At 40.4% G+C, this 19,110-nt stretch overlaps 1 protein-coding gene across 5 annotated transcripts in view; it reads right to left on the bottom strand.

Annotated features, from left to right (window-relative positions):
• ZNF423 (zinc finger protein 423) overlaps positions 1-19,110 on the bottom strand; it is a 230,792-nt gene that overhangs the window by 68,549 nt on the left and 143,133 nt on the right. The window lies entirely within an intron of this gene.

The raw sequence follows: 19,110 nt of genomic DNA, 5'->3' as shown, positions 1-19,110 counted from the left end.
AGGTCCCCCAGTGAGGAGCACACAACTCTCCCATCATTAGAGACCTTCTGTACCAAAAAAGCAATGCAGCACAGCACAGGCTCACAGGAGGACAACAATCAGCCAGGTGAGGAGTCCCACTGCAAAGGCTTTGGTGAAAGTCCCTGCTACCGAGCAATACCTCCAGCATGGACTTACAGATCCAGACAAAATCCCAGAGGATGGCTACAGAGGCACAGCCCTTGGCCATCCCCTGCCACTTGCGAGTGCAAGGGGATCCCCTCCCCTTCCCTGCAACGCTTCCCTGAGGCCCTGTGCTGCCCACAGGCTGGAGGAGCCACCAGCAACATCAGGTTGGTGAGGAGAAGCCCAGACAAACCCTGCAATCACTGTGACTATGGCAAAGTGTCCTGCTTGTTGCTGGCAGGGCTCCCATTACACCCCAGCCTCCCCAAGAGCAGGATGGTAAAATGGAAAGCCAATGGCAGTAAAAAAAAAATACCCAACAGCAAGGAGGAATGAGGTACCAAATTAATAATTTTTAGAAGCATCCCAAACTTCCTCAGAGACCTGTAAGGAGCCACAGATGCTTTTGTTCTTCATGCCCGTTTATTTTTATGCCAGAGGTTCATACTGTATTTTCTGTTGGAAGAATATGATATTAAAAAGGGAAAATACTTCCATTACAGCATACCTTTGCCCAAGATTTTGTTACTGCCTGACTGACAGAAACCAGACAAAGAAATAAAACAAAAGGGGGGCAGGAGGAATGTTAAGCTTTCCATTTATTTAAAAATCTATATTATTTTATGATTCTGCTTTACTTTATGCTAAGGAAACTAACTCAAGACCTGATCAGAGTATCACTTTTCAAATGCCTAAATCCCTGTAAAGGTTTAGTGTCTGGCTGTGTGCATTTTGCTCAGTATTAACATGTTCAATGGAGTACTTTGATTTTTTTTTTTTTTTTTTTTATCTAGACGCCAGAAGCTGGTGAATATATGCTTCATAGCTTCAGATAAACCTTTTGTTCTTCTGGGGCTGATCAGCTGGTGCGCCAGCGAGAGGGAGAGGAGGAAGGAAATTCACAGGGGCTCCACGGTTTCAAAAAGTCAAATTACCTCTGAGCCATGGCATTGCTGATAATTTAAATGAAAAAATATATATACAGGCTGCACCACACAACATCTCTACTGTTAGGACTTTTAATGAAGCCCCAGTTGTGATGACACTGAAGCAGGGAACGCTACGGTGGGATAATTACTTGGCTCCCTCGCAGCTGAGTTTCACAGATGCATTATTAACGGCACATTCCATGCCATAACGAGCACCGAATGTAGGTGGGATTCGCAAGCCCCGGCATCCGCCATTAGCAGGTTGGCACAAACACAAATGAGTGTTTTCACAAAAGCATGCAAAGGTTGTGAAATTCCAATGAATTCTTTCACTGGAAAAAAGAGTTCAAGCTGCCATGACCGGATATGTCACCTCCCACGGCACACCGTGCGCCCGGCGAGGCACCATGGGAAATTACAGAATCAGAATGCATTGATTTTTCTGTAGAAAATACAGGCAGCAGCCCTGATGAAGAATTAAGGAGGAAATGTAATAACCTAATTCTCCTCCAGCATCCTCACATGCACCCTTTCCAGCCCGGGCACCTGGCTCCACATCCAGACAATTGCCAGGTGAAAGACACAGACAAAAATTTGCTATTGCTTAAGCACGTGGTGGGATACTGGGCTGGGTACACCACCAGCTGCTTACACCAGGGCTGGACTTGGCCCACTTTGTCTGAATGTCATCAGCTTTAGGACACAACATTTCCAAGCAATGGAAAGTATGTGGTAGTTTTATGCTACCACATGTTTTATGTGTTTCTCCATTACATTCATCTCCTAAACATTCCTTAGATACAAACCCTTAACAGGTTTTCTCCATAGAATACTATTTACAGTATAAGAAATTATTAATATTTCCTCCTCAAACTATACTGCATATGGCTTGAAAACTCTGGAGAATACAGAAAGAATTTTCTCTCTCTTTCACACAACACGCACAGAAAATACGACATTAACGTCTTCCTTTCTTACGGGGCAAGTTCCCCAGCACTCGCCTCCGTTCCTGCCTCCTCAATGGTGCACACAATTAAGCCATTCCTCACTGCTGCATAGTAGTGCTTATTTCACTGTTTGCTGAAAAACTTTGAACTAAATGCAGTTACAAAATTAATGGCACCCCTGCCTTGCCTGTCCAGGTTTTTTAAAGCTTCTATTTCAAGGTGACCCTTTTCCTACTTTGTGTGTCACCCCAAGTGTTGCTGCTCACATACTGAACCAACACTCCCCCAGTAATTAACACCAGCACTTAATGAAGTCCAGCTGCTGCGATGGCATACTGAAGGGATGCCAACCTTTGTAAACTAGTACTTGGGCTACTCCAGTTACAGCTGCTTTAAAACCCCAGCAATCAACTTTTCTTTGCCTACTTCTCAGAGATAATTCTTACCAAATAAGACAAGTGTTCAAGATTAAGCATTTAATAACAAAGCTTATCTCTGAACTAATATTTCAAGCTGGAAATGATATAAAGGGCTGGATCAACTCAAATGAACACTGCAAAATTAATAAAAATCCCAAGCAGCAAATGAAAATCTAAAATGAAGATTTGCAATGTTAAATACATAAACCTTTAAAAGCCCTAGAAGCACAGTTCCAAGGGAAAATTGGAGACAGATTCTTCAGCAATATCTGTTCCTCTGAACTCTTTTCCTGATCCAGTATGAGAGACACTAACAGCCAATGCTTTATTAAAATAATGCTCTCTGCCAGTTGTTTCATTACATGCGGGGACATGGTAGGGATACTAGGTGAATGCTTTTGGAGACTGTTTGAAAGGGTCTGCATTGTAATTCATACCACATGGATTTTCAAACCTTTCACAGTTTTCGTCTACATGTGCTTTTTTGCTCTGCTCCTTAATCTACCTCTCTTAAAATACTTCTCCATGCAGAATTATCAATAACATTACTCAATTTAAGCATGTAATTTCTTAACTCCTCTCTACAGCTGAAAAAAGGCAATTCAAAATTCCAAAAGATGCCCTCCTCTTCTCTCAGACCCACATTTCTGCTTTACATACCTATGCTGTATTCCCACTTCAGTTGAAAAGACATTCAATTTGGACTGGAGAGAGATCTATGAGCTGGGTTTTCCCAGGGAGAGGAGTCCCAGCCTGCTGCCAGAGCTGGGGGAAGCAGGGAGGGCCAAGCAGGTGAGCTGGGCTAAGACAACGAAGGGCAAAACCCTGGCAGATGTACTTATTTTTCAAAATTGCTAACAGAGATAATGGCTTCTACTGTGATAAACAGTAAGTGGCATTTTAAAATGCATGTGGGAAGAGAATTGGCTAATTTACTTTCATTGGAACTAATTTACACATAGATAATATGTATCAATTTACAAATATATTCAGCACCAAGAAATCAACAATTCTTCCAAGACAGGGTTAATTCAAGGCTCATACCCTGCAGTCGGGCCAATTTTTCCACCAGAGACCTAACATTGCAGGATCGGTATTAAAAGTACATCCTTGATTATCCTGGATATCCATGCCCCTGAGAATATAACTTAAAAACAAAATCATTAGCTTACACAATAACACAGCCTTGAAAAATAAAGAAATTCTTGTGTACAGAGCAATGCTGACTTCCAAGCACAAATTCCTTTGTTTTCCTTAATGCTAGCTTTGGACCCCACCAATGACTCAAAATGAGCTGCACTGAAAAAATTGCACAACCTGGCAGCACTCTGTAGTGTGTCAACAGTGCAGGGGCAGGAAGGTAGGAAAGGCTAAAAGCCAAGAACCCAACTTTGGTGTAACTTACAGAAAATATTGCACATATTACACCATCTATTTTTCTTATTGTAATTTTGATTTTAAATTATTCAGACTTCCACAGGGAAAGCAAATTTTTAGTTCTCAAAAAGCTGTTGTGGTTAGGTTCTGCAAGGGCAAACCATGGGAATGGGATGTGATGGCTTTACATGGCACGACAGTAACAAGGCTCACAAACCTCTCACATGCATTGGCCTCTTTGTAAGAGCCAAGCACCAAAAAGTCAGTTTACAACGAAAGGCATCTGGTAACTATGATTATTCTGCCTTAAAACTGAACATTTAAGATTTCTTAGCTCCCTCTTTTGTTCAGTTTTAGTTCTTATGCTTGCTGTTTTCTGCTCTTCCCTGTTCTTTTTTTGCACGTTAGAACCCAGCATGACAAAAATCTGTGTACTCACCCCACTGATTTTTAAACAGGTAAGTGTTATTAGTTTCACCAAGAAAGAAAGTTCATAGATATATTTTAAATTCATTTTTCAAATTATTCCACAAGGCAGCTACCCTGTTTCTTCTGCAATGATAAAGCTCACAACTTGCTAGCCTGGAAACTCAAGGGAATTGTCTACTTGAAAGTAGAGCCTGAACTGCTAAATATGGATTCATATCTAGATATTGAAACCATCCTGCTTCCTAAACGTTGGCTATTCAGATCCAGCCATGCAGTCTTTACTCAGACTTCAGGTTGCTCTAACATGCTGGTGGTACTCAAATGCATACAGACAGGGAGGTCTGTATCCATGAAATTAAAGGTATTTTCTCTTTTGTCCTAGAGGCCTCTTTTTAAAGTTACTGCATGCCAGCACCCTGGAGTTAAGTAAAGGATGTACAATAACTTCTGAGGGGAAAAAAAAAAAATCCTTTTATTATGAAACTGGCAGGTAGAGGAACTGAAGTTTCTTACAAGATACTATCTTGTGTTCAAGATTTTAAAAGGTAAGGCCATAGGCACCTCAAAACAAAATTTCTTCTATATATTCATGAACAGAAGAATAGACATTTTAAGACTATGTGTGGAAAGTATAATCTGTAGACCTTTCGGTATTGCTGAATTTATGACTTCAGCACCCTAAGGCAGTGCTATATCTGCATAGGTGGTTAGTCCCTGTGTACCAACGTACAGACTCCACGGGCGTGTGAGGAGCTTTATGAATTAGGTGTATGACAGATGTGGCTCAGTCAGGATAAAGCAATAGCTTTAAACATGCCACAGGCAGTGCTTCAGAGATGTCACTGTCCCACACTGTTTTTACAGAACAAGATTCAGGATTCTGGCATCCTGAACTTTAAACCTAATCCTAAAACAGGTACATTTTTCTTAGACAACACATAACCTTATTGTGTAATAACTCAGGAAGGGAATAAAGATTTTCTTACTGCAAAGAAGTGGAAAAGAATGCTTCCGCAGTCTATTCAGAGTGCTGGCTTTCGTGTTCCTCTGTAAGTTACCCTCTGGATCACCACAAGCCCAGAGTCTCCCTGTTAGCAGAGCCAAGCACAGACAAACCTGCAAGAGATGCTGCTGCTAACCCTGCATCTCCTCTCAGCAAGCATAGCAAAGGCTGGTGCTGCTTCTCTTGTGTTCACTTTCCAGACAGGGAAATACTAATTGTCTTTTAAAAATCTCTATAGTATTTTGTCAATATTTTTTTATTACAGCAGAGCATATATAAATATTTTATTGTAAACCAAGGGCCTAAAATAAACAGTTTAGTAAATAGTTATTACATTACAAGGAAAAACATCTGTGGAAACTGTTTTCCATGTAATTATTCTTGCTATTTTACATTAGCTCTCAATGTGAATTTCTTTGGCTCTAATGTTTCACTTGTTCTAAATCTTCCTCCTTGTTGCTATTATTAAAATCTTAAAAAGGTGCCAAATCTTAAATGAAGAAAAAAAAAAAGATTCACTAGAAATTATTCATATCACAGTGAGCCTCTACTAAACCTGGCAGGGGTGCAATATTTTCGGTGAAATTAACATAAAATATACAACTGCAAATTATCCAGGAAATAGCTATGTTCTTTACAGTGCGCATTTACATTTGGTAAAAAATGTTCTACTTATCTGTCTAGCACAAAGCTCCAATCGCTTCCAAAGGCAGTTTTAAAGGGATAGTGATAGCTCTGCACAGGGAGCACGGTACTTGCAGCGGCTGTAACAAATAGCTGGGGGGCAAAGTGACCTTCAGTAATTACTGGAGGTAACAGTCAGCACTGGACATTCCTTGTTGTGAATACTAACAATCTAATTTTAGATATATTTCCCTTTTGGTATGCTGGATGAATTTCCTCTCTTAGGCCTAAGTCCTTTCTACTAAACACAAGAAAAACTGTAATACTATGTAAAATGCAAATTTTGCTGTAAATATTTTATAGAATTGTTGCATACATCCCAAAAGCTATAGGTCTTAATTGAGAGCAGGCTATTTTTCCAGTCAATATATGGAAATAGAAAATGCTAATTCATGTTTTTCTACTTATGAAAAACCCTGGAGAACGGCAAAACCACAAATGCACTCACTTTAATATTATAAATATAATTTGGCTCCCTCTTTACAGTCCCTGATGTCCTAGCTTTTATCTCCCAATGGCTGCAGAGGAAGAATCAGAGAATCGCTTTTACATCCCCTGTGCAGGAAGTTCCCCCCACGTGCTGCCAGCTTGGCAAAAGAGCAACAGCCTGAGCTCACAAACACGGCAAACAGGAACTGGAACAAGAAATTCCAGTGCTCTAGCACAGGAAACAAGCCCCACACAACAGTGGACCTGCTCAGGATGCGTGGTGTGCACTCTCAGCCCTGCTGGTCAGAGCTGTCACCGCCACGGGCCATGGGGGTGAAGGAGCAGGGCTGTCCCCACACTGTCCCCCAGCCCCAAGGCTCTGCCTTGCATTTATCTGTCTCCCTTCAGAGCAGCCAGTGGCTTGGATAATAAAGCCTGGAAACCATCTCACACAAGTTGTACTGAATATAACTAAAAGTCGTTTAGCCTGCTCCAGCATACGGTTATTGTGCTTGCCTTTTTCATCCACTTTTCATTTCCTTGTCAAGGAAAGGACTGTTTTTTCCATCTTCTAGAGGAGAAATCATTAGGCTGTTAAAGTTAAAACTCTCCAAAGGTCACTGATGCTGGCTTTGAAGAGTGAAAATGATATAATTCCCCATTAGACTTCTAATCTCATGATTAGAGCTAAAGTTAACATGGCTGTTTCATTTTCTACCAGGCAAGAGTAAACTCATTTTTTCTTTCTCTACCAGAATACTTAATGGCATCCTATCTTGATGAGCAACATCTCCTAGTTAAACAGTACAAACAATGGAAATGCAAAATACTTTGGAGAGGGGTTTTGAATTTTTAAATGCTATTGATTTACTGTGAAAAGTCTTACTACATGCAGCACAGCAAAATCCACCCATGGAAATCCCTCATGAGGCAAAGGACCTGCTCTTGATTGGTAAGACTGCGGTTCTTGCTGGCACAGCAGGGGGACAAGGGGGAAGGATGCATTTATTCCCAGTTTGAGCTCTTACTCCTACATCCCCTAGAACTTACCCCTACAAATGTTTCTGAACCCAGTAATTCAAGTGAGTGCAGGTGGGACCCAACATGCAGTAAGAGATACTTGTCTGAGTGAAAACTGCCCTCTTTTAGCATCCTCAGGGGTATTTAGATTTGCAAAAACCTTGCAGAAGAGTCTGTGGGGCAAGAATTTACAGGTGCACACTAGTTTCAAAACCCACTATACAGCGTTCACTGTTACAACAGGCAGATGCAGGGAAAAAAATTTCAATTTTCTTCATTCAAGACAAACTCTGATAACCAGCTAGTAAAACTCAGACTATAATTTGTTATTCAGTGTTCCACATGAGATGCATTTTGCTGAATTTAACATGTTTTGCTGTTAATGGATTTCACAGTGTGTTGCCATTTTTATACAGCTGTCCAAATAAAATGTTGTGTACAATGATGTGCTTTTACTGTATTGCTAGCTTGCAAATGGCGGCCACTTCCCCCATTTAAGCCTTCGGAAAATGGGAAAACTATTGACTAGGCCATTTAAAATACGTATTTTGGGTCTCTGGAGTTCTTTTCCTGGTAAGTCATGTTCAGACAAGAACAAAGATGGAAGATAGATAGAATTACACCTTGTACGTTTATGATGTAGAAGTATTTCCACTGGAAGGAGAAATCAAACCTCAGTATTTTCACTTATTATTAATAAAAGAGTATCAAGTCAGAGTTCTAGAGGTAACAGAGCCACACCTTTGTCTTAGCTGAAATCGGGTCTCCCAGCTTCCATGACAAACGTCTCTTCTTCAAAATTGCAGACTGATGTTTAGATTGCAGGGACTACAAGGGCACAAACCACAAACCACTCAGTACTTAATGATTTACAAGAAATATCTCCCTGATACCCTGACTGCTAAACACTAACAAGTAACAAAAACTAATAACACTACCAAAAAAAATCCTTACAAGTTTCAGTGAAAACATGAAGAGAACCTAGCTTTCCTTTTGATAATGCTTTAATAACATATTTAACTTTTGCAATACCTCAAGTATTTTTATAGTGTTGGATTTCTGTATAACTATGGGGTAGTACAATATGATTCCTTTTTTTTTTTAAGAGACAAGAGAAAATTATAAAATAACTACAGACTTTAATGCCAGGCCATTATTTTTGGATTCTTGTAATTACAGAAAAAAAGTTATAGATTGTTTTTCATTGTGTTTTTTAAATTTTTCTTCATTGAACTAAGTCAAAAGGTATGTAAATTAAAAAGGCTTATGTTTTAAAAAAGTGAAATTGTCCATCTAGATTTTCAAATGCTACATAAAGTAAATTAAGCAAATAACATTTCATTATCTAAATTCCCCATCCCTTGGAAGTTCATCATTCATTTTTAACACATTGTTGACTTCAGTTCCTGGCACATTAGAATTAGTCTTCAAAGGAAATTCGCTCCACTGATGTTCTATAAGTGAAGGCACAGCTACTACCAGTTTAAAAATATTTTAAAGGCATAAGGAAGGTTGATTTGCTTTCCTTTTCTTTTCACCCCAAATCACAGATTTTTTAAAAAATGCTGAATCAAAAGTTGCTTGGATCTTTTGGGGTTTTTTGTTCGTTTGTTTGTTTAAGAAAAAGGGGGATAAAAATGGAATTTCTTAACTAGAAAGTTAAACAAGGAGAAAAATGTCACTGGAATACTTTCTTCCCTTCAACTTTAGCTATCTATATCCGGCCCAGCTTGAATCAGTTACTGTTCATTCCATGAGGTTTCATCATTTAAGTTTTGTTGCCAATATTTATTCCTGGATATAACTCACAGTCATGGGGTTTAAGAACTATTTGTCCATACCCCAATAATATACAATAGCTGATGCGTGCAAAACATAACAACAGAGGACACGCCAGCGGTGCAAGTTGATGCTGATCCTTTAAAACACCCAAACTCTATCTGCAGCAAAACCTACAACCAAAGGCTCTGCCTAGCCTGAGCCATGCTAAAAAACTTCTCTGTGAATACAGAACAGGATAAAGTCATCAAAAAATCTAAACACTTCCCAGTTACACATACAATGATCAAAAGATTTGGTCATTTTAAGATCTTTGCTATCCACCAGATGATGGATGATGTGCAGCTGAAGGCAGGATTAAATCCCAAGCAGGCTGTGACTGACTAAAGTAGTGATGTAAACGCATCAGCAGGGTGTGCTTCCTACCTAGTGCCATCTTTTGTAGTCTTCTCCACCAGTTCAGGAGGTGCCAAAGAGGAAAACACTGGACCAAATTTGTTTTGGCCACTTCCTACAGGAAGCAGGAGGCAAAAAGGCTCAGCTCCTCCCCATGAGGTCTGCACCGCATTCACTCCATCTGTCCCTGGGCTTGTGGCAGCAGGACAAACTACAGAACACAAAGCTGAGATTGTCCCCCCATACAGGGCACTGCTGAGGCCACACCTCGAGTCCTGTGTCCAGTTTTGGGCCGCTCAATTCAATAAAGACACTGAGGGGATGAAGTCTGACCAGAGAAGGACAACGGAGCTGGTGAAGTATCTAGAGAGTCAGTCCAATGAGGAGCAGCTGAGGGAGCAGGGGGGGCTCAGCCTGGAGAAAATGAGGCTCAGGGGGAACCTTCTTGCTCTCTACAACTCCCTGACAGGAAGGTGCAGCCAGGAGGGAGTCAGCCTCTGCTCCCGGGCGACAGAGAGGACAAGAGGAAATGGCCCCCAAGATGTGCCAGGGGAGGTTCAGGTTGAACATCAGGAAGAATTTTTTCACTGAAAGGGTGGGTAAGCATTGGAATGGGCTGCCCATGGAGGTGGTGGTGTCACAACCTCTGAAAATATTCCAAAACCAGCTGGACGTAGCACTCAGTGCACTCTGGTCTGGTTGACAAGGTCGTGTTCGGTCAAAGGCTGGACTCCATCGTGGAGGTCTTTTCCAACCTAATGATTTTATGATTCTACGAAATGGGTGAAAAAGACAACTATGGAACTACAGTGAGGTGTTCTGGCCTGCTACAGACCTTTGTCTTCTTTGGAAGATCCTGGTATTCACACATGATTTCTTTGGGTTTCTTCAGTTGTTGCAGGACAAAACTTTTTTCACTTAAAAAACCATAATTTCCCATTTCTTTAGAGTTTGACATTACCACAGGGAAGTCTGGCAGGGACAACCAGAAGTCCCCTTCCTCAAGCTTATTGTGCAATCCACTAAAAAAGAAATTTAATTTTAAAAATGGCACAACAATAAATCTGCCAAGTCAAAATATACAATTAAAACCCTTTAGTTTCTTAAAAAGGCACAAAGCTGTCAAAATTTACTAATAAATTGAACAAAGTCTCTGACAAGGAAGCAGCACATCTGCAGAGACCAGTTGTGCAAAGGCTTTATCTGTGCCAGGAGTCTTGAAACAAAAAAGAAAGGTACAAGCGTTTAAAAAGTTTACTTGGGTTTCCTTCATGGGGATCAATTGTGAGGATCCTCAGAGTAGTAAAGTTTTCCTCCACAAATTAAAAAAAGATGCCAGTACTCCAAACAGACAGAGCATGCAGGGAGGGCTGTGTCTGATTTGACTTGCTTGCCAGCTATCACAAAACAGAATAATTTTTAAGGGCCACGTCAGTTGGTAACCTCTTGACCAGATTAAATCTTCCTCAAGGTTAAGGATGCTGTTGAGCTTGAACTATAATTACAGGCAACAGTCCAACTGTCTCACTTTGAAGTCACCCAGTAACAGGAGGTACAAAGCTGGACCTTTAACATATGAACAAACTCTTTTTCTCTGATAACTAGAGCTAGGGTTCAGCATATGTACACCAGTACCCTTACTGATTCACCAGAGGGCTGTTCTGCAATCAAAAGAGGAAAAATAAACATTTTTCAGTGCTCAAAAGTGCTGAATATTGAACCAGATATTCAGAAAGAGCAAAATCCAGAACTTTATCAACAGAAAAGGAATTTAACTATAGATTACTGATATTAAATACATTCTCTTCTCATTTTCCTATTACTGGAAACAGTCTGGAACCTTGTCTAGGTTTCCCCAAAGAGGTAAAAAGAGTATTTATAACTCTGCCAAAGCTAATTCCTAGCTAACCCAAGTACGGGGTTTTTCCGGCTTCACTAAACATTCATTCCTTTGTTCTTTATTCACTTCTCATATATCGTCTATTTTTCAGAAAAAGACACTAAGTTTTCCATCAGCCAAAAAAGGGGGTACTGGTACCAGATATTTTCAAACCAGTAAATAAAGAAGAAATGGGGATAACATCTACGTTATCCAGGAAAAACTGTTACCTGCTAATAAGCTCCCACAAAGAAATCAACACCTAAATTTTAAGGACAGAAAAAATAGAGACATTAGTCCCACAATTCATGTGAGGAGAAGAACAATGTCCTGAAAACACTATTTATATGAAGTCTGAAGACTGCACTTAGGAATGGTGGTGGGTTTTTTCCCTCTTCCACCCCCAAGAAATATTCTGGTGTTTTTTCCTCAAAAGTAGGACACAGAGGGGTGCTAACCTCTCCACCAGAAAGTAGAGTCATTTTGCCATCTGCAGAGAGAACCCAAGCCCCATATGGTGAGAACTTGCTTTCTCTTCCAGATTCAAGATTAGCAAAGAGGGGCTAAGAAATTTGTTTGTGAACTTAGAAATACATGGCCATACGCATATAAAATATCTGAGAATAAGGCAGAAAGTATCTCTGCAGACTTTTAAATACAAACATACCACAGTTTTCAAGGTTAATAAAGTTAATAAAATGAAGACCAAGTTACACATTCAGAAAAATTATTTCTACACAAGGTAAAGTTTACTGAAAATAGCATTTTTTGCTACACTGCCTAGCTGATATTGAAAGGCTGGGACTAGACTGAGGTGCTTGCTAATGATAACTTTGAAGGAATATCACACTTAAAACTCAGACTGATTGCAGAAAAGGTGTTTTATCAACTATTCCCTTTATGAATAAATATGAAACTACCAGGAAAATGTTTAAACAGGTGTAATCATCACTGCATATGAAAATTGAGTTTGGAGGCTGTAAGGAATCTTAACACAGTTAAGAAAGAATGAAAGCAATGTAACACTGCGATCATTGCCCATTATGCATGTATCATGCAAAAACGGAATGTTGTCATAGCAGCTATAAAAATGTCAGTGAAAACTGAACTACTATTACCAAGTTGTAAATGAAATGAAAAATGCAAAAGGAATATGTGAATGAATACATTAAGGGAAATGCTATTTCTTTCCCGATAAACAAGTAAAACAAAATACATTCTCATTAAATGGTGTAATTTGTGTGAACAAATACCCATAGATAACAATTGCAGGAGGCCACATTGGCACAGGACAACTGGATAAAATTATTAAGATTTTGGATAATCAATTTTCCAGCCTTAAATAGGAAGGAAGAGTAAAAACACAATGTTTTGAGGTAAGAAACCAACTAAGTAATAGATTATATTAAGGCAAATTTTGTTTATACTGAAGTAGAGGGAGCTGCTTCTGTCTATTAGCAATGGCAACTTGGCTTTCAGTGTGACTACACTGATAAAAAGTGTGCCTTTTAAACAAACCTAGGGCTTACAGTTGGGCAAAATAACAGGAGACCCTTACTGGTATGAGCAGACGCCTGTGCCCAGGAGCCTGAGACAGCAGCAAGCTCCACTTGGGCAAAGCCTGCACAAGCAGGACCCCAGCCAGTCCCTGGGATTGAGACTCCTAGAGGCGTGTGGAGGGAGATGCATACATCCACATACATCCATGTATGTGTCAATCTTTTAAGGTAAGTACACTTAACATTTCTTTTCTAAAATTAGTCTTTCTCAACAGGCAGGCACTGCAAAATGAAAGCCTAGTACATATTGTTCATTAAGGCAAATCCACACAGAATTGGATATTGAAGCAAGTGCCGGGTAAATATATGAAGGTGGTACCTTCAATTCTGCATTAAAAGAGCAATTACTTGAAATATGCTTTACAAACATCAAAGTTAAAAAAACCATTTCTGAGTTCCTAATGTGTCCATAATTAATTCACACATTCAGCTGTTGAGTCCAGAAATATGTTCCTGTTGATAATTTGCAAGTAATGCTTCAAAAACAATCTGGCACATTTTTATTTGCCTTAATGCCTGAAAGCTATTACTAAGATAATGCCTTACAATGTCATCATCATTGCTACCATGTATATGCTTTAACTAACAGAAGTCCTTAGGTCTGAAGAAACAGGAATTTTACAAGAATTAAAGCTGCCCTTTTTCCAATATTGACGACATTTATTTCATGTAAAATAGAATATGTTTTACTATAAGAGAGATCCTGAGAAGCATTAACTGCCCTCAGCTCAATGAAAACAAGGAACAAAGCGCTTCACAAAGTCAGGCCTGAGTATAAGAGATGCTTCACATCCTCATCAGAGCTGCCCAGGGCTAAGTCTCTTCACATGTATAAAGTCAGTTCTGCAAAAATGATCCTTACCTACATCCTTGTCACATACACATGCACTCAGAATCTACTGTGACAGGAAGGAGTTCAAGACCACACAAAATGAGTCAGAATTTTTATTCATATAATATACAAATTAACAACTTTGTTAAGATCTAAGTTTATGAACACTATGAAACATACCAAAAGATAAAGCTGTTCGCTTCAATTTTTAAACAGAAATTGAAAATATAGCTGGGAATATATTGATTTATGCTTGATTTTGAGTACTATCTCAACCCCTTTACCTCTGTACTGGTTTCATCTCAGTGACTGAGCTTGGTATCAACTGCTAATTCTTCCAAACATAAAATGAGCTTTCTAAATTGCTGCTTTTTAGAAAATTATTTCTGTAGTTATTATAGCAGTTTGACCTTTTCCAAACACCCAGCTTCCTTTGTTATTTTAAAATATTATGTTATTTTAAAATGTTGACAAAATAACAAACCTGTAGTTGGCCATTGTTTTGTTTCAAATACTTGCATGCATTTGAAAGAAATGTAACTGTGGATGGATGTTTTCCCTTCTGTGTTTAATTCTGGCAGAGTGTTTCCAGAACTTGAAACATGATCTCTAAGGGCAGGAAAGGTAATTAAGATCCTTGGAGTCCTACATTACACACAATGTATATGATATGCTGTGGCTTGGGGCAGTACTCAGAAAACTCTCCCAAACACGGTGTTTAACTTGGTCAACACCATCCCATCAAACAGGGAGGAATTTATCCAGACTGCAGTTCAAGAACTGGACCACGGAACAGTTTCACAGTGACTTCTGGAAGCTTTCCCTTCAGCACTCCCCTCTGTCCCCAGCGGCTCCCAAAGCACGAACAGGGCCTCATGTTCACATCACAAACACATCCAGCCTGCGCCCCTCCTCCCCTGCTCACCAGTGTTCATTCGTGGATCTTGGCGGGGAGCGCTGGCAATTCCACGGGGAAGGACAGGAGCGGCACCGGGGCAGGGCTCTGCTGAGCTCCCAGAACTGGGACAGCCTCTCATGAGCCCACAAATGCTTACATTCCTTTGGAGCTGGAGGCATGAGGAATGTTACAGCAATCCCAGTGTTAGAGCACAAACCAGAAATCACTTTTTTCCCTATTCCAGCAGTAGCCAAGCCCCAGTTTAGCTTCCTATGCACATTTGCCAGAAGACTTTCTCGGAGAATGGAGAAAGAAGAGTTGGGACAGTTGCTCATCTTCTTTGAGCATTAAATGGAAAACATCCCCCATCTAACTGAGACAGAGAGAAGTGCTGCTGTGTCCACTTCTCTTGCCCAAAGAGTTGAGAACTCTGGCAGGGATCCAAATGCATTTCCCCTTGATAAGGGTAACCTGACCCACCTGGAGAACAAGCCTGTGGAATTTTGTGCACCCTGAAAAATATCCATTAGAGCACCCAGCCTGGCTGTGGGAGCAGCACAGCTGTAAAAACCCATCAGGAAAACCCTGGGCCTAATCCTTATTTCCCTGTGCAGGGCTCTGAGCGGATTTCCCTTGGCAGTGCAGGATGGGAGCAGGCACTGCCCACATAGGGACTTGGCAGTGGTCCTGTGATGGAGACTGAAGTTCCAGGGCTCCCCCAGCCACCGGGCAGAGTCTGCACTGACAGCTTTCCACACTTTGGCTGCTGCCATGGCTGCTCAGTGCCCCCCGTAGAGCCCGGGGCTGTGCATGCCCATCCTCCCCTGCATCTAATAGAGACAGCACATCAGAGGCAGAGGTAGGTGGGGAGATAAGGGGGAGAAGCTTTAAACATTGCCAGGTCAGCGCAACAGGAGGTAAGCAAGTACAGAGGCAGCAAGAACTACTGAAAGTTTTTGATATAGTCCCAGGTGGACTCCCCAATGCCTGTAAATGTTTCAAAGGGGGATCCCCTTTCTGTGGGCATGGAAATGTTTCAAAGGAGCCCCAATCGGTGCAATGTTTCAAAGACCACTGCTCTCTAAAAATTCCAACCCGAACTACCCCCACAGCTGAAAACCTTCCGAAATAGATCCCTTCCTGGCTAACCCCAGCTGAGGAGGTCTGTTCTGCTGCATAGAGCCCCCCTACAGGCCCCAGCGTAAACTGAAACAAAACATCTCCCGTTTCCCTCCTCTGGGGATGGATCCAGCCTGCTCCTTCCCTGGGACCCCGTGAAGGACCCAATGTGACTCTGTGTTTGTGCACAGGATATGAAGGGCTAGAGTGCAGCAGGGTAATTTTTCAAAGCGGTGTGTGGGAGTAGCACTGGAAATTCCCTGCATACTGCTTTGAAAAAAATAAACCCCCTACCTCCAAGAATTATGAACAGGGCCTCCAACTCCAGACTGAGAATCTGAGAGGTTGAAGAGGGAGGTACAGCCAATTTAACTGGATTCAGTTTTTAATACTACGATGTCAGAAATAATTGGATTCTTTAATCATATTACGGACACTGCTACTTAAGAGGTATTGCTGCTACAGAGCAGGGATTCCTTTGTTGACAGTCACTTGAGTAGAATAAAACTGTAAGCAAGTGCTTAGGACATCTTATCTATTGATTTTGTGTTTCTCAAAGTATGAGAAGAAAGTGCTGCTGAGGGGTCTTGGATTATCAAAGCCAAGGGATTTTTTACCTAAAAATTACATGTCAAGGTTAACTTCATTGTCTTGGCTCTCCTCAAATTCAGAAGAGAGATAAAAATCTCTCCCTGGAAATGCTTATCCTACTCAAACTCTTATCTTAGATTGGTATCAATCATTCATTTTCCCCAGACAGCTTCTCAATGACTATATTAAACCAGACACCTTAACTTTAGACAGATACAAGTTCATTGAGTCGAGGCCAGTCCTAAGCTCCTAAGGACACACAGTCTGAGAGCAAGCTCCTCATGTCTCCCAAACACCTGTATGTTCACCCTGTGGTCTCAGTGCCCCCCCCAGCACAAACAAATCCTCATCTGTAGATCTTAAATTGACACTGATGACATTAATAGTTCCTGTGAACTAGACCTGCAGATACAGCTATATTAGCTTCTTTCTCTCACTGCCCATCTGGCTAGACTTGGTCTAACACAGAGAAGGGAAACTCTTGCACCCCTTATCAGTGATAAACCAGCCTGAGCAGTAAGGAGGCACGTGCCAGTCTGTCCAAAGGCCTGAATAAGGGAACAAAGCCCTCAGGCTATGATCAAAGGGGACAGGAGCAAGAACCAGGGGCACTTAGTCACTCTCCCTACCGTTACTAACTCAGGACTATGTAAATTAACACCAAAAATCTGCACAGCATTTATTGCTTGAGAAATGCTGATATTCAGTCTCTCCTTTTCCCTTCAGTATTCCCCAGTAAAGAACCAATACCAACAAATACCCATGAGCAAACTCACTGGAAACACCTTTTTTTGTGAGCAGTCGCGTGTCCTGGAGGAGAGGGGGCCCAGGAGCCTTGTGAACCAAGATGCCCAGAGTGGGAAGAAGTTTGTCTCCATATTAAAGGTTTCTACACTTTGTTCTTTCCTAAACTGAACCATTAAAAGCAGTCATGACATTAACTTCATGGACATCCTCAGTCTGTACCTCAGCAAAGCAACATGAAGATATGATACCACCATGGAATTATCACACATTTTCTTACCACATCTTGGTATTTACAATGTTCTAGGTGTACAGAACTGGGCCCATAGCACCTTTGTACTATACAGAGTTCCTCCAAGTATTACAGTAACTGATGTACAGCTTTGAGGAAGCAATGGGTGCACTCTGCACAAACAGCAGGACCACAATTTTCTGAGCCTCCTATGCCTTCTACACCTGTTGTTTTCCAGTGTTGCTAAGAACTTTGTAAGAAAGTGTGTAAATTGTATGTTATTCCAGACAGCACTATTATGAGCATATACATAAATAAACTTCACATATCAGTTACTGGAAAATGAAGAAATTGCATTTTTCCAAAGGAAAACAAATGATTCCCCTCTTGAATCAAGCAGAACCTTAACTCAGCATTTCATGACCTTTGTATTTAAAAATCACTTATTAGCTACTGGATCAAAAATTAAGTTGAAACAAGTGCTAAGCTTTCTAAGGATTTCTTTCTTAAAATTGAGGAGGGAGCTACATGAAATCACTATGGTCCAATTAACAAGGATCTCACTCTTCAAGCTTGCAAACAAGAGATTACATTAACACCTGCTACAAAAGCAAACATTTTTAGATATCTTTATCTTAACCTGCTTGACATTAACTTAAAACTCCTGCCTGGCTCTTGGATGAAAATTATTGTGACTGACATGTATGTTTTTCATTTGGGGGTGGGGGCTTGAAGGCTGTCAGTCCATATTTCTCTCTCTCTGGTATTTATGCATAATCCACTTCAAAGCTTATAGGAGATACATACCTGAATTGATGGGAGAATAATTTCCTAAATATAAAATTGCTGAAGGAAAACCATTATGCTTGTGGGAGATAAGTGCTGCATATGAATGCGCGAGACAGAGAGCACTGTCGGGTCCTTGAAGGGTCTCATCCAACACATGCCTGCAGTGGCATGTGTAAGTACCTTCTTGTGGTCTATGCATCAAAATAAACTGACCTCTTGGGCCAACACATATATTTATAACATCTGTCCATGGAAAAACCTTTCTTTGTGATCATTAGAGAAGCAATCATACAGCTGCAGCAGAAATACACCCATCAGGTTACAACAATGTTTTTATCAACTCCTGCGACAGGACTGTCATAGAAGGCAGAAAACACTGATTTTTAAAACACTTGTATGTCTGAAAAGCTGAACTTTCTGAAGTCCAGAATTGCAGGAAAAAGTAGAAAAAACCCACTGAAATAACTCTGTAAGTGTTTTGTTTTGACAATGTTCCTCAGGAATCCACCACACTTAGCTGGGAAAATGCTAGCAGTTACATCTATTCAATGTCATGACATACAAAATTGAAACATAATTGCTCCTAAGTGGTTGACAACTGGCAAGTACTTTTTACACAGATAGAGAGAAATTTATGCTATCAAATGGAAGATACTGTCAAAAGTTTGATTTTAATATAAATGAAAATGCTACATGAGGACTCAAAAGGATAAGGAAAAAAGCTCAGCAGTAACACTTTTATAACCACATATTTAAAAAGCTTTGAAGTGAAGAATCATTACATCAAAATCATTTTCCTTGAAAAATAAAAAAATAAATTACAGCATGAATATTAACAAGTTATTAAAATAGTGAATGTCAAAGAGTAGCAAAAAACAAGCAGCCAATGA

Source organism: Corvus moneduloides, chromosome 12, assembly GCF_009650955.1.
Source record: "Corvus moneduloides isolate bCorMon1 chromosome 12, bCorMon1.pri, whole genome shotgun sequence".
NCBI lineage: Eukaryota > Metazoa > Chordata > Aves > Passeriformes > Corvidae > Corvus > Corvus moneduloides.
The sequence above is the reverse complement of the archived record's forward strand: the minus strand, read 5'-3'. Positions and strand labels throughout refer to the sequence as shown.